The following is a 21,759-nucleotide window of genomic DNA, read 5'->3' as shown; positions in this document are numbered from 1 at the left end:
GCAGAGGCCATACTTTTAGCCTACTTGACCATTTTCCTTCTTCATACAATTTAAGAATGTAGAGATGAGGAGTCATACCAGAGTTTTTATGCCTGTGCTTGCTTCTGCCTTCCTTCAGCAGGCATTATCACCGAATATGGCTACCATTTTGTATTTGTTCTAAACAAGCACTTTGCATACATTATCTTAGTTAATTCTGTGATGTAGACATTTATTCCCCCAATTTTGGATAAGTTGGGGGAATAAATGTTCCCCAAATTGTTCCCGCAAATTGTTCAAAGTTTTTTAGAGCATAGGTATCAGGGAGAATTTAAACTCACTGGTGCTGGGATCGATGGCTCACGCCTATAATTCCAGCACTTTGGGTGGAGGAGGTGGGCGGATCACCTGAGGTCAGGAGTTTGAGACCAGCCTGGCCAACATGGTGAAACCCTGTCTCTACTAAAAATACAAAAATTAGCTGGGTGTGGTTGTGTGCACCTGTAATCCCAGCTACTTGGGAGGCTGAGGCAGGAGAATCGCTTGAACCTGAGAGGCAGAGGTTGCAGTGACCCAAGATTGTGCCATTGCACTCCAGCCTGGGTGACAAGAGCAAAACTGTCTTGAAAAAATAAAAATAAATAAACTCACTGGTATTGACGCCAGGGACTTAGCCGTGTCTCCACACAGTGAGGAAGCACCCTTTCCCCTGACACAGTGGATCTGACAGCTCAGCACATCATTCCTTGTATGTAGGATTTGCTTTTTGGTAGTCATGTGAAAAGAACTTCCTCTCTGATAGGAAACAATGCATTACTAAAACAGAGGCTGAGGTGAGCGTCCTCCACCTGCTGTCTTCAATTCCATGCCTCTTTCTCTAGCAGTCCCTCACAGTCAGTGTGCACACAGAACAATCAGTCCACTATAGAAGTGCCCAGCCTGTTGACTAAAGAATGATATCTTTGTACAACTTGTCATTGTTAATTCCTGTGAAGTACATTAAAACGCTCCCATTAACTTCTTTAATATTATCCTAAAGTTTCTTGCTCTGTCAGAATAAAGTGGTCTGGCCTGGAAACCCTCCTTTTTCATGAAGTTCAGCACACTTCACAGTACCAAAAACAGTAATTTTAGAACTGTTTGAAAACGTCTTCTGCAAGTTAGTATTACTTTAAAATATGCATATTTTGTGGATGTATAAATACAAATAAACGCAAGTTACAAAAACCTGATTTGTGAATTTCTGATATTCACAAATTGTGTGGGAGATCCTCTAAGACTCCCTCTCCCCATCTCAATCCCAGGGTGCCTGGACCCTTTCTGGCCTTCATTCCAGAAAGAAGACAGCCTTGTACCGACAGCACCACTCGGTGGCCAGGATGGAGAACTGACTAAATCACCTTTTCTTCCCTGCCAACTCTTTTTTCCTCAAGATGATGATGCCCTTCCAAACCCCAAACCTCTCCACCTACCCCAATTTTCCTTGGACTTTGCTATTCACAGCCAAGTTGGTTCCACCTCAGGCACTCTTTCTCAAATGTACACTCATCCTTTGTTAAAAAATCTTTTTTCTTCGCCCTACTCAGTTGCTTCATAAGATTTTCTCACTCCTCCAATTGCCTTTATCACATACATAAGCCTAACAGTTGCTAGAGCTGGACAAGCCAGACTTGGCCCCAAGGCTCTGAAATGTAGAGGGGCTAACCACATTTTTTAAATTTAAGTATTTTAAAGCTTTGTGCAAATTGTTTAGACCATTCACCCCTAAGAAATTCTGTCCTCCTCCCAGCTCCCAGCCCCTAGTATCCGGTGGCTCCTGCCCATAGCAGAGTCTTCTGTAGCAGCCAGGGATGGAGGTGGAGATGCAAAGTAAGAAAAAAAAATGGAAAGGAAAAAGGGAAGGGAGAGAGGGAGGGAAAGAGGAAGAAACAAAAGAAAGAATGGAGAAAAAGAAAAAGAAAGAGGGAATCTTTTCGCCTGGAGGACCCCTTATGCAGCTCCCTTCCTCACTGTTTCCCATGGGTGCTGGAACTGAAAGGAAGCATAAGGGGACCCCAAAACACTCAGTAGTTAAATGCATAAAAATAATAAATAATCTCACAATGCAATATTTCTAAAACAAACTTTAAAATTAAAATAGGCTGGGTGTGGTGGTTCACTCTTGTAATCCCAGCACTTTGGGAGGCTGAGGTGGGTGGATCACCTGAGGTCTGGAGTTCAAGACTAGCCTGACAAACATGGTGAAAACCTGTCTCTACTAAAAAATATAAAAATTAGCTGGGCGCGGTGGCGGGTGCCTGTAGTCCCAGCTACTCGGGAGGCCGAGGCAGAAGGATTGTTTGAACCTGGGAGGTGAAGGTTGCAGTGAGCCGAGATTGCACCACTGCACTCCAACCTGAGCAACAGAGTGAGACTCAGTCTAAAAAAAAAAATTAATTAAAATAAAAATTAATGCACAAAAATCCATGATTAGCAAAATAATCAGTAGCAGAATTTTAAAAAGAGAATAGTGATTTCCAATCAGTCCACAGGTCCCAGGTCACTGTGCTGCCAGGAGGGCCCCCCCCAATCCTCCTCTCTGCCCCCACAGGGTGGGTTTATGAGGGTTGATCTCTATGTGAGAACAGATTGACAACATGGGGCTTTATATGTAGGTGTTTCCCAAATTATAGGCATTGTATTAACTTTTTCTACTTGATTCAATATGTGGGAGGATATTTTGACATCCATAAGTATAAAGGCACACATCGTTCCTTCTGCCTCGGGCTCCCATATGGCTGGGCAGGGTGCTGTTTCTGCTCACCAACCCCTTCTTCACTGTGCCCCACAACTCCACAGTTTCCGTGGATCTCTTGGTCCTGGTCCTGAAACATGCTTTTCTTTAAGCACCGATATTCATGAAAAGTGACTCACTCCATACCAAGGGTTTTTTCTTCTCATTTTCTAAATTACAAAATACTGCAAAACCATTGCTTTCAGCTAAGAACGACGTCATAAATCAGTAATCGTAAGTCAGCCCAGGAACTAAACCATTATTAACCTCACTGTTTCTATGGGAAAACAATTCACTTGCAAACAAATATCTGAGGCATGATTTTTTGGTAGCTAGGGGGACTAATGCTTTTTAAATAAAAACATATATAACAATGTATGTGTTGTGCATTGTAATACATAAAAAGAAGCTCTTTAGCCCTAAACTACCGCTCTTAAATTTTAGAAAAAAAAAAAAGAAAGAAATCTTAAAAAGAAAAACACAAACCAGGGTGCTTGTAATGCCCAGATTGAGATCAGAATGCTAGGCCATGTCAACAGCACAGGCTTTGCCAACAACACTGAGACAAGAAAAGAATAAGACAGAGAAGTATAACATCATTAGGCACACATTGCATAAAACTATTCCGGTATAGAAGGACATTTTATTTAAATCTAGATATTTACTTTTTATTAAAATATTCTGGCTCCGATGTCTAATTATTTATGTCAATATAGGATTTATGAATGTGTCTCAACAAGTCTCAAACAGCATGTGCTTCCATTCTAAAAACAGCAAGCTAGTATCTGCTTACCTGCAGCTGGTGATCAGTCATTCAATCCACTAATTATGTTTTGGTATGAGATGAGTAGAAGCATTGCTATTTAAATCATTCCTCCAAATTACTGCATGTCATCAACAGGTCTCTGCTCATCATTTTGGGCTTTATCTTCTTGCATGAAGTTTAGCCACATAGTAAAATACTCCCAGATATCAATGAGGGGTGAGTGCCCCTTTTCTAAGGTCTCACCCACTTAGAATCACAGCATATATATTTTAAAAACAATAGTCTAAGTTGTTCTTAACTACCTTGTTTAACTTGAGGGATGAAATGTAATCTAATTCAGTAAGAATAAAAAATGCAACATGCACACACACGCAGACACATGCACACACGCACACACATACGCACAGTCTCTATTTTAATAGTTAAGTTGAATAAGGTACCCAGACTACAACTGTACTTTGAAAGCACAGAAGAAGGCCGGGCACGGTGGCTCAAGCCTGTAATCCCAGCACTTTGGGAGGCCAAGACGGGCGAATCACTAGGTCAGGAGATCAAGACCATCCTTGCTAACACGGTGAAACCCCGTCTCTACTAAAAGATACAAAAAACTAGCCGGGCGAGGTGGCGGGCACCTGTAGTCCCAGCTACTCGGGAGGCTGAGGCAGGAGAATGGCATGAACCTGGGAGACGGAGCTTGCAGTGAGCTGAGATCCGGCCACTCCACTCCAGCCTGGGCAACAGAGCGAGACTCCATCTCAAAAAAAAAAAAAAAAAAAAAAAGAAAGAAAGAAAGCACAGAAGATCTTTCGGTGGTTTATTTTTTTAAATGCCTCTTTGATCATTTCTGATTAAACATCCTCAAAGGTCCCCTATTTACCTATGGAATTAAGTGTCAATTCCTCAGCTTGGCTTCTAACTACCTGACTCTATCGTGCCCTACCTACCTCTGTTCACAGGAGCCACACCAGTAGCTCCTCTTTCTAACCAACCTCCCTTGCTCATCTGACTGAACCTTCAAAGTGTTTCTCATCTGACATGTTCCCCTTCCGTTGTGCCTAGCCCTCCTTCAAGTCCAGACTGAGGTGCCATCTCTGCTAAACCTTTCCTTGTTTCTTTGGCCTCCCCTCCCCAATACTGACTTCCCCCAAGGCGGAGCTCTGGGTCACTCACTGACTGATTTGTGCAATCCTTTTTTTTTTTTTTTTTTTTTTTGAGACAGCGTCTTGCTCTGTCACCCAGGCTGGAGTGCAGTGGCACGATCTTGGCTCACTGCAACATCTGCCTCCCAGGTTCAAGTGATTATCCTGCCTCAGCCTCCCAAGTATCTGGGATTACAGGAGTGCACTACCACACCCAGCTAATTTTTGTATTTTTAGTAAAGACAGGATTTCACCGTGTTGGTCAGGCTGGTCTTGAACTTCTGACCTCAGGTGATCCCCCCACTTTGGCCTCCCAAAGTGCTGGGATTACAGGCGCAAGTCACCGCACCCAATCCTGATTTGTTCTTTCTAATCACTATTTTTATTGTTTTCCTCACAAGATGGTAAGCATACTATCAGGGTATAAACTAGATCTTCTACCTCTTTTAGAGTCCTAAGAAACACTTGTCAAATTAAATAAGAGTATTTACATAAATGTGAATACACCTCTCCCACAAACGCACATATACATACACACAGGATGGGATCCTGGAACCAATGTTTACTTAGTATTCATTCTGATCCCCCTCTGAGGCATATCCCTGTTACCACCCTTCCATGAATCTTATCCTCAGTTTTTAATACTGGCCTTCGCTGACCCCGTTATTTCATTTCTGTTATCCTCTATCATCCCTTTCTTAAACCGCACTTTTTATATTAGTCCTGAACTCTACTTAATACCTTAATTTGTCCGGGTGTGGTAGTTCACACCTGTAATCCCAGCCCTTTGGGTAGGCTGAGGTGGGAGGATCACTTGAGGTCAGGAGTTCAAGACTGGTGTGGGCAACATAGGGAGACCCTGTCTCTACAGAAAATCAAAAAATTATCTGGATATGGTGGTACCTGCCTGTGGTCCCAGCTACTCAGGAGGCTGAAGCAGGAGGATCACTTGAGCCCACGAGGTCGAGGCTGCAGTGAGCCATGATGGTGCCACTGCATTCCAGCCTGTGTGACAGCATGAGACCCAATATCAAAAAAACAATAAACAATTTTCTGGGTGTGGTGGCAAGCAGCTGTAGTCCCAGCTACTCAGGAGGCTGAGGCAGGAGGATTGTTTGAGCCTAGGAGTTAGAGACTGCAGTGAGCCATGGTTGCCCCACTGTACTCCAGCCTGGGTGACAGAGTGAGACCCTGTCTCAAAAAATAAAAAATGAAATAAAAACACCTTGATTGATTAGGGGTTGAAGGAGGGAGAAAGCAGAGTATTTGGAGTTTGGAGACCTGGGTTTGAGTCCCTCTCTCACTTAGAATAGTTAAATGAACTTGGACAGGTCACTGGGCCTCAGTTTCTTCATCTGTATTTTAGGAATAATTATTCCTAGGATGGGGTTGTTTTGAGGATAAAATGTACACACAAAGAAGTTTGCAAATAGTACATTAAAAATATATCATATTGTAACATTATAAAAATTATTCCAAATATCATCACCTCCCAAAGGCTGCATCACATACCACTCCACACTTGTGGATCACTCTGGGGCAGAAAAGCCATTGCCTTCAGTCTTTTTGCCATTTGAGACCAGGAAGATCCTTGTCTTGTCTTGTATGACTTTTAAGGATAGGGAAGTGGGAGGAACTCTCTTCAATTCCTCCCAGTGGGCAGCCAATCAGAGGATGTGAACTATAACCAATGGCAATCGGGTAAGTGACAGAAAAGGGAAGTACTTATGTCTATTTCAATGAACTGCATTTCAACAAATTATTAAATTGCTGAATCTCAATAAATGAATTCATCGAATAGTCAGTAAAGTGCAAGGCACTGTGCTAGACTTGATAATTTAAAAATGAGTAAAATAGTCTGAGAGCTTAGACTCCAATAAGAGAGACAGACAGGTTTGTAAATTAGTGTTATATATGCCATGATAAAAGAACTTATATTTATAAGTAGATTTGATCCAGACTGTGCACTCGCAGTATTGAGTCTATGACAATATATAGAGAGATAAATTTGGATATTTTTTCTGTTTTCCTTTTAAGATCAGATTCTGTCCAGTAGAAAATCCAGCTTTGCTGTCATACTATCTGTCGTCGTTTTTAAATGCTTGGGTCTGTCGTCGTTGTTTTTAAATGCTTGGGTTTGTAGTATCTACTCTATACTTTGACCCCACAATCTCTCTAGATACCGCCCCAGGTTTTGACTCCACAGCAAACCTTGAAGGAGATGTCTTCCCTCCCTCACCTCCTATTCTGTCTTTAACTCACCCCAATAAAGTTTCTGTGTTTATTGCTCTAGCAAACCTGCCTTTGCCAAGTCACCAGAAATTCCATGTTATCAAAGTCCAAAGACTACTTCTCAGATCTTACCTTGCTTTACTCTTCGGTGGCATTTAGCACCATAATCATGCCACCCTTTATGAAAGCCTCCTTGATTCTGTGAAGTGGACACTTCCTTGGTTTTCCTCCTATCTCTCTGGGGATTCTTCTGCAACCATCTTTGCTGATTCCTCCTCCCCTGCTCAGCTTCCTAATTTAAGTGGACCCAGTGTTCAGTCTGGGCCTTTTCAACACTTGCTTATCTGTACTTTGCTTCTAGATAACTTCATCTAGTCCCTTGACTTTGAATGGCACCTATCTATGAATAATTCTCAAATCTCTGTCTCCAGCCCTGACTTCTCTCTACAACACTGTCAATTTGACATTTCTACTTGATTGCCTAAAAGGTATTCCAAAGTTTAATAATATATCAAAAACAGATTTCTCGAACTGTGCAGAGATGGCTTCTCCTTAGTTTTCTCCAGTTCAGAAAATGGTATTCCCATCAATGAGTTACTCAGGAAAGTAAACCCAGGCAGCTTACAAATAAAATCTCACATCTAATCCATCAGTAAATCATGTCAATTCTACTTCCAGAAAATAACTCAAATCTATCTAATTCTCTATTCATACAGCTGTCTCTCCCTAGTCCAAGCATCACCGTCCCTCATCTGGCCTAATGCAATACCTTCTACTAAGTTTCCCTGCTTCTGAAACCACCTTTGCAAAAATCATAACTGAGGAAATTATGACAGTGAAAGCGATCAGACCTAACCGACTCCATCTTGCTTCTAATCTTTGAACTGTCCTTGTTCATTCCTGGGTGAAGGCCGAACTAACTATGGGAAGGAATTCAGTTCATGGTTCGACTCTGAAACAAAATTGATAATTACCCTGTCATGAAAAAGGGCCCCTTCTTGCCTGGGGACCAGTTTGCCTTTGCAGGACTAATAAATTAGTTATAAGACTAGAAATTAGGTTTAGGAGTCATGCAGCCTCTGGCTCCAAGAGTCTGAACCTCCCCACATTGCTCCTGGGGATAATGTTACTATTATAAAACCTAAGATCAGTGCTTGGGATATTTTGCAGACCCTACACTGGATGGATCAGCTGACACCACCCAGACCCATAATCTGGCTCAACCAGTTCTGCCATCCCACCCAGGAACAGAAGACAGTCAGAAAACCTCACTTCGACCCCCTATGATTCCATCTCCAATCTTACCAGTCAGCACTCCCCACTTCCCAAGCCCCTACCTTCCACTTTGTCTTTAAAAGCTCCAATCCCCCGAGACTGATTTGAGTAACAATAAAACTCTGGTCTCCCATACAGCCAGCTCTATCTGAATTACTCTTTCTCCATTGTAATTTCCCTGTCTTGATAAATCAGCTCCATCTAGGCAGCAGGCAAGGTGAAGCCACTGGGTGGTTACTTCCTTCCTAAATTTCCTATAATCTATTCAGTCTGAATGAATTTACACAAATAATATTAATTTTATGAACTCCTAACTCTTAAGTAAACATCTTTTTAATATTCTGCGTAAGGAAATGGAAGTACATGTAAAGCACATGCTAGAATGAACTCCGAAAAATACAAATCAGGTCAGGTCATTCCCCCACTTAAAACTTTCTGATGCATTTAGGATAAAATACAAAGTCACACCCTGGCCTACCAACCCCTACATGAACATTGCAACCCCATTTTGTGCCACTCTTCCCTGTCACTCCTTCTCTGTTAGCTATTTTTGGCCTTCTGTTTCTCAAATACAAATGATTTCTCCCTTCAGAGAACTCAGCAGGATCTTGGACTAGATGCTTTCCATCTTCACAATCTCTAAATAGAATGAGTGTCTCAGGGCTCAGGCTTCAGACTGCTTCTCTTTTCTATCAATGACTTCTAATGTTATATCTCCAACCCTGATCACTCTCCTCAACACCAGACTCCTATCCATTCAATGCCTAGTAGCCATATAAAATATTGCCATTTTCTGAACATGAAAACCTAATACTTCCTTCCCATAGCCTCCACCATACTCTTTTTCCAGTCTTCCCTATCTCAGTAAATGATAGCCTACCACTTTTTTTTTTTTTTTTTTTTTTGTGACGGAGTCGAGTACAAGGTTGCTTACTGCAACTTCCGCCTCCCGGGTTCAAGTGATTCTCCTGCCTCAGTCTCCCTAGTAACTGGGATTACAGGCAGATGCCATGACACCCAGCTAATTTTTGCATTTTCATTAGAGACGGGGTTTCACCATGTTGGTCAGGCTGGTTTCAAACTCCTGACCTCAGGTGATCCTCCTGCCTCAGCCTCCCAAAGTGCTGGGATTACAGGTGTGAGCCACCGTGCCCAGCCGGCTCATCTTTACCAATTAAGGCCTTTACTCAGGCCTTAATTCTTCTTTCTTTCAAAGCTCATTTCTAATCAATGAGCAAATATGGCAGGCTCTACCTTCAAAATAAATCCAGAATCAAATTGCTTTTTACCTTTCCTCCATTGCTGCTTGGGGCTAAGCCATCATAACCATCTGCAACTATTACATTAGCCTCTTATTGATCTTTCCGCTTCCACTCTTCCACTCCTACATTCTGTTCTCTACTCTCCACAAAGCAGAAGAATCATCCCTTGAAAAAGGGAAGCCAGATTACAAAACCCTCTGTGAAAAGGTCTCCAAGGGTTGCCTGTATCACTCAGATAAACCCATAGTTCTTTTCCTGGTCCTATTACCAGATCATTATCTACTGACTCTTATCTCTCACCTCCCCACTCTTTTCTCAGCTCTAGCAGCACCGCCCTCCTTGCCTTTGCAGTTATGTCCACGTAGTTTATGTTCTCACTTCTTTACAAGTCTCTGTTCAGACGTCTTCTTAAAAGAGAGGCTTTCCCTGTCCTGTTAATATAAAATTAGGCCTTTGCCTTCTATTTCCCTACCTTTCTTTGTTGCTCTCAATAATAACAACACACATAACACTTACTATGTACCAGGTACCATACATAGCACTTTACATATTATTGGGTCATTTAAACCTCACATCACTCCATAAAGTAGGTGACATTACTATCCGTTTCTTGGATGATGAAATTGAGGCACAGGGAGGTTAAACAAATTGTGTCACAAAGCTGGAGTTGAAATGTGAATGCAGGCCGTCTGGCTCCAGCATGGGCTTTTAGCTACTGCACTATTTTGCCTCTTTATAGCACTGGTCATTACCATATTTTAGATTTGTTTATTATCTCCCACTCTTTCCACTTGTTTCAGTTATTGCTGCATAACCAACCACCCCAAAACTTGGTGGCTTAAAGCAACAACTTATTATTTCTCAGGAATTTAGGTCAGGAATTCAGGAAGTGCTTGACTAGGCTGTTCTTCTGCTTCACTTGGCATTGGCTGATGCCACTCATTCAGCTGCATTCAGAAGGTGACTGGGCCAGCCTGGAAGGTACGAGAAGGTTTTACTCATATGTCTGGTACCTCAATGTTTATCCATGTGACCTCTCTTTTCATATGGCTAATCAATCTGGAGTATACCATGGAAGCTGGCTTTTCAGAGAGAAACATGGAAGCTGACAGTTCTCTTTAAGGCCTTGATTCAGAACTTCATTATTGCCACATTCCATTACTTAAAAAAATAAAAAATCTCAAGGCTAGCCTATATGTGCGGGGAGAGGACACAGGTTCCATCATTTGATGTCAGTAGTGATGTTTGTATGCATGGAGGGAGGAAGTGATGACTTCCATGTTGAGACTGTGTTCCACACCACCAGAGTGTTTGTTCCATGAGGACAGGGACTCGTGTCAATTTTATTCATTATTATGTCTTTTCAGTGCCTAGAACAATGCCTGACACATAATAAGTATGTAATAAATATTTATTTTGTCCCTGAATTTAAGGGGCAGGTGAAAGAAGGAGTCTGCAAGGTAAAGGAAAGGTCTGAAGGAGTAGGGGGAAACTCCTGCTATGACTCCTGGAAGGAGTGTATCCCAGCAGTCAAGGAAGAAAAAAGTGAAAGGAAGATATGATTGAGAACTAGACCTTTAAAAAAAAATGTTTAGGGATGGGTGCAGTGGCTCACACCTGTAATCCTGCCATTTTGGGAGGCTGAGGTAGGCGGATCCCTTGAGATCAGGAGTTCGAGACCAGCCTGGGCCACATGTGAAATCCCATCTCTACCAAAAATACAAAAATTAGTCAGGTATGGTGGTGTGCACCTGTAATCCCAGTTACTTGGGAGGTTGAGGTGGGAGGATCACTTGACCCCAGGAAGTCAAGGCTGCAGTGAGCCAAGATGGTGCCACTGCACTTCAGCCTTGGTGATGGAACAAGACCCTGCCTAAAATAAAATAAAGTTTAAAAGCTTTAAAAATAAGCAAAGAGCATACGATTAAAAATTTAAACAGCACAAAATGGTATAGAGAGAAAAGTGAATTTTTTTCTCCCTCTTGTTCCTGATTCCCCTCCCCAGTGGTAGCCACTCTTTAATGCATCCTTTCAGAGCTAATATATGCATATACTAGGATAAAAATATATGTTACATCCATCTATTTGTTGATAACTAAAATTAAAATCCTGAGCCCCCCAACCAACTGAATGGACCCTCTTTTGACCAAGGGGACCCCTGAGAAACCTTAAAAACTGAATTCCTGGCATCAGCAGAGTCAGACATGTCTCGTTATAACCCCTCTCTGCTGTGGTTTAGACACAACTGACCAGCCGTTAAAATAGAGATCACAAAACTGATGGAACAGACTCTTTGTGGCAATAAGATACCAAATTACAAACAGGATCTAAGGCCACGCCAGGAAAGGGTTGTCATGCACCCCTGCACTTAAAGAATAACCTATGTTCTGGGCCAGGTAAAATGGCTCACACCTGTTTGGGAGGCCAAGGTGGGAGGACTGTTTGAGTCCAGGGGTTTGAGACCAGTCTGGGCAATGGAGTGAGACCCTCTCTCTACAAAAGAAAAAGAAAAAGAAAAAAAAAGTTAAATTACCTGAATGTGGTGGCATGCACCTATAGTCTCAGCTACTCAGGAGGCTGAGGTGGGAGGATCGCCTGAGCCCAGGAGGTTGAGGCTGCAGTGAGCCATGTTCATGCCACTGAACTCCAGCCTGGGTGTCAGAGTAAGATCCTGTCTCAAAGATGAATGAATGAATGAATGAGCTATGTTCTAACTGCCTAAGGTTTCTTTCTTTCTTTTTTTTTTTCTAGCAGTTAAACAAGTGCTGGCATTGAGATAAGCAATATTAAAACTATTGCAGCTTATTTACCACCAGATGCGGACTACCTGAGACTCTGTCCCACAAGCCATAACTACAACAGCTTTGATTGGACAAGAGACTGATTTCAGTAACTTTCTCCTGATAAGAGACCACCGACCATGGACTGGTTCTGGCTAGTTGACAGTGGCTGAGCACTTGAGTGCCTTTGTATTCCTGCTTCACCTTTAACATTAAATGCATTACGTAATTATAATTGCCCTCTATATCAAAATGATATTATAATTACATAATGCAATTAATGTTAAGTCTCTACCCCAAAGTGAACATGGGATGCATGTAACATGCATGCTATTCAGTATACATGTGTCAGGACCCCCCATAGTGAATATTCAATCTGTTGAATGCGTATGTTTAGCCAACCCATTCAGCATAAAGCTCCTGCCTCAATCCTTCCTCCTTCAAAGTGCCTGCTAATGGTTTCTACTGTAGGCTACACTTCCAAGCCTGTCAGTATGGCCACCTTGCAGGTTTTAACTCTTTATAAGAAAAGAAGTCTCAGCTGGGTACGGTGGCTAATGCCAGTAATCTCAGCACTTTGGGAGGCCGAGGTGGGCAGATCATGAGGTCAAGAGTTTGAGACCAGCCTGGCTAACATGGTGAAACCCCATCTCTACTGCAAATACAAACATTAGTTGGGTGTGATGGCATGTGCCTGTAATCCCAGCTAATTGGGAGGCTGAGGCAGGAGAATCACTTAACCCGGGAGGCGGAGGTAATAGTGAGATGAGATTGAGCCACTGCACTCCAGCCTGGGTGACAGAGCAAGACTCTGTCTCAGAAAAAAAAGAAAAGAAATCTCCTTTCTAAATTTGTATATCTCAAATTTAGAAAGGTGATTCTTCAGTTTACACTATCTTCCAACCTACCTATCTCTCTCCTGAAAAGACATATATAATACACAATTGGTAGACTACTATGCACAGGACTTAGCATCTAGTTTTTTTCTCTTAACTCCTAATTTCCAGATCATTCCCTATCAGTATATAGAGATGATCTTCTTTATTTTAGATTGTTGCATAGAATGCTTCCATTCTATGATAGTACCATTAGATTACAAAATGAGAAGATTACTGTTAATTTCAGTAGACTTAAGGAAAGGGTGAGGAAGACTGGGAAGTCAGAAAGTAGAAGTAGAAAATTAAGTTGCAAAGAAAGAAGGCAGAAAGTAAAAAAATTAAAGATGAGATAGATAGCAGGTTTACACACTGTAAGTATATAGGAATAAGAAGAGAGGCAGAGGTTGAAAATACATGAAGGAGAAGGGATAAGTAATGGAAATATAAATAAAAAATGAAATTCTTAGCTCCCCAACCAACTGAATAGGTCTCCCTCCACCCTCTGTGGCCAAGGGGATCCTAAAGAAAACCTCAAAAACTAGTTAAGGCCATGATGGGAAGGCAGATTGGACATATCTCATTATACTCCCTCCCTTTGGAGTTTAGACCAGCATTAAACTGGTCTAAACCATTTTCATGAAATGAAAATAGAGATCGTAAGACTGACAAAACAGACTCTTGTAGCAATAAGATTACCCAACTCCAATCTGACTATGGTATAGCATTACAAGACAGCGGACCCTGAAGAAAATAAAAATATTTTACCCCAAAATATATTTCTTTGACATATTTTGAAATGACCCTGCAAAGCTGTCTCTTTTGGGGGGAATCTGCATTTTGTACAGAATCCCTTTCCTTTTTCAGGTCTTTTCCTGATCCAGGAGAGATTTAACCAAGAGTCTGACACATTTTAAGGTCCTATAACATATGCTACCTGGAAGCTTCATCTACATAACAAGAATCTTGGCTTCCACAGTCCCCCTCATTTTAACTCAAACATTTCTTTCTGCTAACTTCAACTCTTTAGGAAAAGCTTAGCTTTTTCAACCAATCATAAAGTCTCTGAATCCACCTATGATCTGTGAGCACCGCCCCCCGTTTTACATGTATTGATCTATGTCTTTGCCTACAACTTCTGTCTCTCTAAAATGTATAAAACCAAGCTGTAACCCAACCACCTTGGGCACATGTTCTCAGGACTTCTTGAGGCTGTGTCCCAGGCCATGGTTACTCATGTTTTGATCAGAGTATATTTAACCTCTTCAAATATTTCACAAAGTTTGTCTTTTTTCATCAACAGAACAAAGTCTTTCCTTGGGTAGATTGGAAGGATCCTGAGTTCAGGTGGAGACATTAATCTTGAGAGGACAGAACACCTCTTCTAAGAAGAAAGAGGGAGAAGAAAAGGACTCCGTGAAAAGGAGCCGGGCTCGGTGGCTCACGCCTGTGATCGCAGCACCTTGGGAGGCCGAGGCGGGTGGATCACTTGAGATCAGGAGTTCGAGACCAGCCTGGCCAACATGGTGAAACCCCATCTCTACTACAAACACAAAAATTAGCCGAACGTAGGCGGGCACCTGTAATCCCAGCTACTCGGGAGGCTGAGGCAGGAGAATCGCTTGAACCTGGGAGGCGGAGATTGCAGTGAGCCGAGATCACGCCACTGCACTCCAGTCTGGGCGCCAGATCGAGAGACTCCATCTAAACAAAACAAAACAAAACAAAATTGGTTGAAGGTAGGTTTTGTGGTAGTGGCTGGTGGAATTTGGGATTTAAGGAAATTCACCTCTGATGGTCTCACTTTCCTCAGAGATGTAAGAGACAAAGATTTTTATTTTTATTTTTACCAAAGCGGGTGAGTAGAGTTCAACAAGAGGTTAGAAGAGTGTGAGGGCTGGGAACAGTAGGGGAGGGGCATAGGAGATAATCTGAGTAGCAATGTGTAAACGTGACTGTTTTAGGCTCAGCAATATTGCGTAGTCGCATGTGGAAGTCCCGACTGAAGTTGGACACTTTTGGTTCGCAGTGGTGCCAATTCTCAGGGTTGTGTGATTTTCTGTACCGATGCAGGAGTGAGCAGGTTGGGTGACCTGTTGCAGACTAACAGTTTTGCAGGTGGGCGAAGGATCAGGGAGGAAATTGAGTTGAGGGTGTTGGTGAGTATGAGATAGGAGTTTCAGAACCTGACTACACATCTGTCGTTGATGGTCTAAATATTTGCAGGTTTGCAGGTCCAGCGAGGGCACAATGCCTAGCAGCAGAAGGTTTGCACCCACTGTGCGACATGAATGGTGGCTCTGGAAAATCATAAAATCATGGGAGGACTTGGGAGTGCAGGCTAGGTGGGGTGGGACTGTGGCTGCGACAGTGTTATGAAACTGCGCGGGACAAGAATCTGATTTTACTGATTGTATATTGGGGAGTCCTACGGAAATAATTGGAGAGGCAATTCATTTTCTCCTATCCCACCCCATCTTTCGGGGTTGCAGCTAACCAGTAAGTTTACACATTGCGGATACAATGGCACCACGGGGGCCGCGAGGCGATGACGTCATTCGCGGGGGCGGGAACAGCGACCAACGTTAGGGTACGGTCCATAAAGGCAGTTTGAAAATATTTCAGCCTTTTTACTTGCATACTTCCGGCCCTTGCAGTTTGAGGTGGTAACAAACGACTGCTGCTCCCAACCACTCTCACCACCGCCTGTTACCATGGAAGCGCTCGGGTAGCTAGGCTTGGACGACTCTATTCTACGTCATCGTCAAAGCACATCCCAGGACTGATAGCTCCGCCCTAACCTAAGGAAGGGGCTGCGTTCCCAAGTACGTAGCCTGCAGTGCCTAACGCATTCTCAGTAATTTTGTCCCCCAACAGACGCCGTCGACCGTCTCCCAAGAGCAATTCCCAGGAGCTCGGATTCTAAGAGACTCCCCCGCGCCCGCGTTTACCTTCGCTAGTCGCCCTGCAGTCCCGCCCTGTCCGGAGGCCCCGCCCTCCATGAATCAGCTGATCCCGCGGACCCACGGGGTTGCCAGGATCGCGCCGGATGCAGAGCGCGGTGCTGCCGGTGGAGCTTCAGGTGAGCGAGCGCGGGTCCCGGGTTGGCTATTGGCTAAGGAGGGCTTATCGGCTGCGACCCCTTGTATGCGGAAGGCCGGGGACAGGGAGCTAGGCAGAGGCTGTTGTCGAGGCCAGAGAGCGCGCTGCGGGGGCCTGCGGAGACGGCGCCCGCATCTTCCCAGCTCTGCGTGCGATCGACTGTGCCTGCCGGTCTAGCAGCACCGGAGGCGGCCCCTGCCTTGGCCCCAGATTCTCCCACTTGCCACGGTCTCTCCCTCCCCAGACTGGGCGCCGCTGCTGCAGTGGTCTCAGCCGCGTGAAATTCCTTCAGCCCCCCTCTTCCCGCCTCCACCCACGCTGCCTTCCAGCTGTTCATTCATGAGAATTTGTTGAATGCCCACACTAGTCGCTGAGCTGATAAACTGCGGTCCGTGGCCGGGAACCCTGCTGAGTGTCCCTGGCGGCCTTACCACAGGGTGCAAATCGCGTTGAAGAGTGGACCAAGCCAAGGGTTGCTTGAAAAGGCGGTTACGGAGAAAGAAAATGGCTTTGATAAGAAGAATTAGTAGTTTAGGCAACTCTTTGAGCGTATCAAGTGATTTATCAAGAGGAGAAGATAAGTTATTTTGAGAAGCGAAGCCAGGAAAATAACACAGGTCCTTGACGCTGGTGTTGGTCCTCGGGTAATAGGACTACTTTGAAGACAGGCGGGTAGAATCGTACTATCTATTGCTTAGGGCTTTGATGGTGGAAGAGGAAAACACTCTTGTCGAAGTGGCATATCCGAGTACAGTGCTTTCTTTCTGGTTTAGGATGGAGAAGGAACTGACTGCTGTACCCAAATGAAGATCTTTACTCAGTTACCCTTATATTTGGCTGTACGGAATAAAATTGTGTGATATGTTTATTCTGAGCAGGTACGAAACTTCAGCAAACCTGTTAGTCCCACATTTTCCCCCCATTTATCATATGATTTGGAGTGACCGCTTGACCTTTGAGTTAATGAATAATTTAGAGCAGTGACAAATTTGTTTTTGCAGTAAACTGCAGTGTTTTAACCTTAATAACATAAACATAGTGGTTAAGATTCTAGGCTTTGCATCTGAACATGCCCTGAGTCACATCCATTAACATCTTTGACTTTGGGCAAGTTATTTAGTCTCTCTGCCTCAGTTCCCTTGTCTCTAAATTGGGGTTAACAATGTTTTCCTGATGACAGTACCTTTTCTTGTAATGGTTCATGTATCATATTTATTACAGTGCCTGTTTTATGGTAAGTACTCAATACATATTAGCTATTTTTATAATTAATTCCTCCCACTACATCATGATCCAAACTGACTCTTTTCCTAAGTGATGGGGAAGGGAACTGAATATTTTAAGGAAGTAGCTATAAAATATGATTTCAAGTTGTTCCGTAATAATTTTGGTATTCCATAAGGATATGTTAATGTGAAAAAGATACTGACAGAATCCATACTTGGTTCGAGTTTATTAGCTTCTAAACTATGACCAGTATTGGCAGATTTAAAATTCATAATTATAGCAAGAAAACGTCAAAACTATTTAACAGTGTTAAAATTTGAAAGTGATCCAGAAAAATGAAATACCAAACAGGTAATTCTGGGAAAAAGAACAAAACTTGAGTGGCATTATGCAGGCCATTTATTTTTTAAATGTACATGAATATAAACAGGAATCCCTTCTCTCCAAGTTTCAGTTTTTCAGAATTTGGGCTGTCATTTGAAACACTTACTTTGGGTACTTTGACTGTTAAAGACACAAAGGATATGCTAAGAACTTCAATGAGTCTTGATGTAGTGTTTTTGTAATTAGGTGGTATCTCCTACCTTTTCATGAAAAATTTGGGTTTAAAGCAGTAGCTGCTGGGTCCATTCTAATGATAATCTCAAAAATGTGAATGACTTGTAAAAATCTACAATTATGTATTAATGTGAGACTAGGTAAAGTATGAGTTGAAAAACTAGGAAGAAAGGCAGAGTGGTGATTTTTAAGCTTGTGTAAAAGAAGACCTGCTTTGGGTACTGTGAGGTACCTTTCTCACTCAGAGGCATGCTGTGAGGATTTGTGACTTTTAAATCATTTAGCTTTTTTTATAACTTGGTGGCATTAAATCTACCACGTATTTCAAGTGTATGCAGGATATGAATTTTCCTGGTAGAATTTTAACAGATTTTTGTCTCTTAACCCTTCATTGATGCCCAAACAATTTTGTTATCAGTAATAAGAAAGTACTTGGTTTTGTGGGGTGTCAGTCCTTAAGAAAATGTTAGGTAATCACCAATAAAATAGCAACAATTTCTGGCTTGTTTCTTTTTAGTATTGCATTTAATTTTCTTTCCCTATCTCTTATTCCTCTGTATATGTGATGGTGCTTTCTTTAGCTTATAGCTTATGTCTTGATGTTTGCCTGCATGTAGCTGAACTGATTGATCCAAGTGGGTAGAGGGAAAAATATTTAAATTGGTGTTGGTGAGATAGTAGTTTTTGGAGCTATCGTATATTTCTTCTAAATTTAAAGAAAATTTACAGTTTTCTCAATACCTATGAGGAAAAGACTGGGGTTTGTTGGCAGAGGTTCGCTTAGCTGCTAATGAATTATGTCCAGAGAGAAGATCAGCTTTCGTCTCATTAATTCCACAAATTGATCATCTCATGTTTCCCTTAATTATCACATTTTAAATATTTTTCTTTTGAGTCATCATACAGTTCTTCAGTTCACGTGGCCTCCCTGTTAGGAAGGGAGTGGTTTAGACCCAATAATAGCATTCGGATGGGCTAACATTCACTCCAGGATTTTTTTTTCTTCCACAGCCTAAATTTTTGTAGAGCCAAGATCTTGAGTAACTTGGGGCAATTGCCTAAGCAAACATATAACAAGGATGATTATAGCAGCTCTTTAAAAGAGCAATAAAGTAGAGCAATCCAACTGTAAAGATTAGTAGGGAAATGGATAAACTGGTTTATTCATGCAATTCAATACTATCTTCTCATAAAAATGAATGAGCTAGATCTATACTCACCAACATATATACATCTCAAGTATGTAATACTGGATGAAAAAAGCAAAATGCTAAAGGATTTATACAGTAAGATGCATTTATGTACACTTTAAAAGCAACATAATTGCATGCATTATTTATTGATATGTGTATATCTAATGAAAGTACATAAAAGTAAATATAAAAACGTGGGAATGAGATACATTAACTTTAGAAATAGTAACTAATTCTGAGTGGAGCTTCCTCACCTCTGTTACTTATTTTTTCTTGTATTTTAAAGAAAGAGCTGAAGCCAATATGAAAATACATTAATATGTGTTAAAACTGGATGATGAGTACATATATTTGTTATTTATTTTTACAGTTTTATGTATAGTTAAGATAGTTTGTGAAACTAGCACTTTAACATTTTTATTTATAATCAGGGCTGTTTCCCGATATGCTTGCTTTATTTTACTTTGTACCCTCAACTTAGGAGACTGTGGAAAAATAACTCTTCTCTCCCTGCAGTAAGAAAGGAATGTACCAGTGCAGCTCCACTGTGTAAAGCCTTTCTAAGGAGAGGAGACAGACCAATTATTTGGTCAGTTTTGCTTTGCTATTTGTGCTCCTGGGAAAATGCTTTCTTCAGGACATGAAGCCTGCAGGGGAATTAACATTCTAGAGATACCTGGGAAATGTAGGCATATACCAATCATGAACTCTGGAAGTATAGGGGAGCAAGTTGTATGATAAGGCCCTGAAAGGAATTTGGACTTAGAGTGACTCAGATACAAAATTACTACAGATTTGTGTAGTATTAACATTAACACTTTACAAAGCTTAGCTTGGTTACGTTTTACTACAATGTAGTTACCTTGAGTTTATACCTTGAATGCAAGTATCCTAGTTATTGCTCAAAGAAAATAATTGTCTCCGTAGATATTACTAAGTAACCCGATGACAATGTGTTAAATGGTTGACTAATGAATAAAACATTTAGTAGCAGATCCCTAATGTAACCTCAGTATTTAAACTTGTGAGTTAAACAATATTTTCATTTCTAATAAAGAATACCTGCTACTAGCACTATTGAAGTAAGTGAAACTTGTATCATCAGTTTTTAGTATGTATATTTTTTAGTATGGATATTTCCTGTTTGGTTATGTGGCCCCTGAATGATCCTAAGCACTAAGTGTTATCAGTTAGTAAAAGAAGTCATCATACTTTGAACTGTAAATCTAATATTGCCTTTAAAAAATTGTGGCCATTTTAATAAGAGAGTAGTTGCAAATATTAAGAGAATAAGTAGTTTGTATCAGGACTTACCAGGACATTCTCTGTACCATGTAATAACAGGCACAAATAGTGGCAGTACCTGGGAATTTGAAATTCAGTTGTTAGTATTATAATATTCATCACAATGCATCGTGGGATTATTATTTAATAATCCTGAAAAATGTGTTTAATAATATAGAGTGGGTACAAAAAAGAGCTAAGTGGGCATTGCTGGGAACTTACTGTACCAAGTTTACACACTTTGACCCCACTCCACTGTGGATAATTTCCTGTTTAGAGGATCCTCATAACCAGGAGAGTGTAGTTTCAGTAAGTTTCAGCATGAAATTAGCAAGGCATTAAAAAAAAAGACTGTAAAGTCTTCCTGTTTCTCATTGCACCAAAAACTGTCTGTGTATAAGGAGAAAGGGAGAAAGGAACACTTCTCTGAGTTGTTTAACCCTTTTTAAAGTGACATGAGATAAAAGTAACTTCATTGTTAGGATATACCTTTAGCAAATCATATATGAGTTTCTATTAGGAGAAGACAGTTTTTTCTTTTGTATCTGATACTGAATTTTATTACAGGCACTAAAAATCTATAGCGTGGAAGTCTGTGGATTGCAACTGAAAATCAGGGGCTGTATCTTTCACTCAAGCACTCACTTAAATGTAACCAGCTTGTTCAGAATGATTATTATGGGTACAAGAGTATACAATGAATAAGTCATAGTCTCTGACCTCCAGGAGCTTAAAATATATTTTGAATCAGTGACTTAGTGCATATCCTATTAGTAACAAAATTATAACTAATAAGTAGCTTTCTAGGCCAGCCTACTGAATATATCCAATGCCTTAATTTACTGAATTCCCTCACTCTGAGTCAAGATTTAAAGGCTCATTGGCTCCCATACTGGTATCGGGCAATGCTTTCTGTGCAGCAGTTAAGGCTGAGAGGTGTGGGGTTCCAAATGGCCTTCTTGGTGGTTGGTTGGCCAAGGCTACAGTGCAAAGCGAGTTTTCCTGAACCTTCCACAGTGGTTGGTGAAGGCTTCAGTGGCAGGATATCCAGGAAGTAGCAGTTGTTGTTGGTGTATAGATTATTTGTGAGTCAGGTGTTTGAGTCAAAGGTTACCATAATCCATGTGTAAATGTTGACCTAGCCTCTAAAAGCAAATTATTTATTAAGCATTTACCATGTGTAAAATACCAGACTCTGTTATTGTTTACTGCATTCAAAGTGTAAACTCTGGTTTACTACATTGTAGTAATATGTAACCAACTCAGACTTTAAAAAGGAGGCGTTAATGGTTATAGGAAATTGATGGTAATTTG

The 21,759-nt window shown here is 41.5% G+C and overlaps 1 protein-coding gene across 2 annotated transcripts in view; it reads left to right on the top strand.

Moving 5' to 3' along the window:
* The first annotated feature begins 15,848 nt into the window (after positions 1–15,848).
* The window catches only part of ALS2 (alsin Rho guanine nucleotide exchange factor ALS2), an 81,692-nt gene continuing 75,781 nt past the window's right edge, over positions 15,849–21,759 (top strand). For both annotated transcript variants that reach the window (XM_023219075.2, XM_023219067.2), the window contains exon 1: positions 15,849–16,163. The gene's annotated coding sequence lies outside the window, so the exon portion shown is untranslated. The remainder of the gene's footprint in view (positions 16,164–21,759) is intronic.

The sequence above is a fragment of the Piliocolobus tephrosceles genome, chromosome 11, assembly GCF_002776525.5.
Source record: "Piliocolobus tephrosceles isolate RC106 chromosome 11, ASM277652v3, whole genome shotgun sequence".
In the NCBI taxonomy this organism is placed as follows: Eukaryota; Metazoa; Chordata; class Mammalia; order Primates; family Cercopithecidae; genus Piliocolobus; species Piliocolobus tephrosceles.
This window is presented reverse-complemented; position numbering and strand designations above follow the sequence as displayed.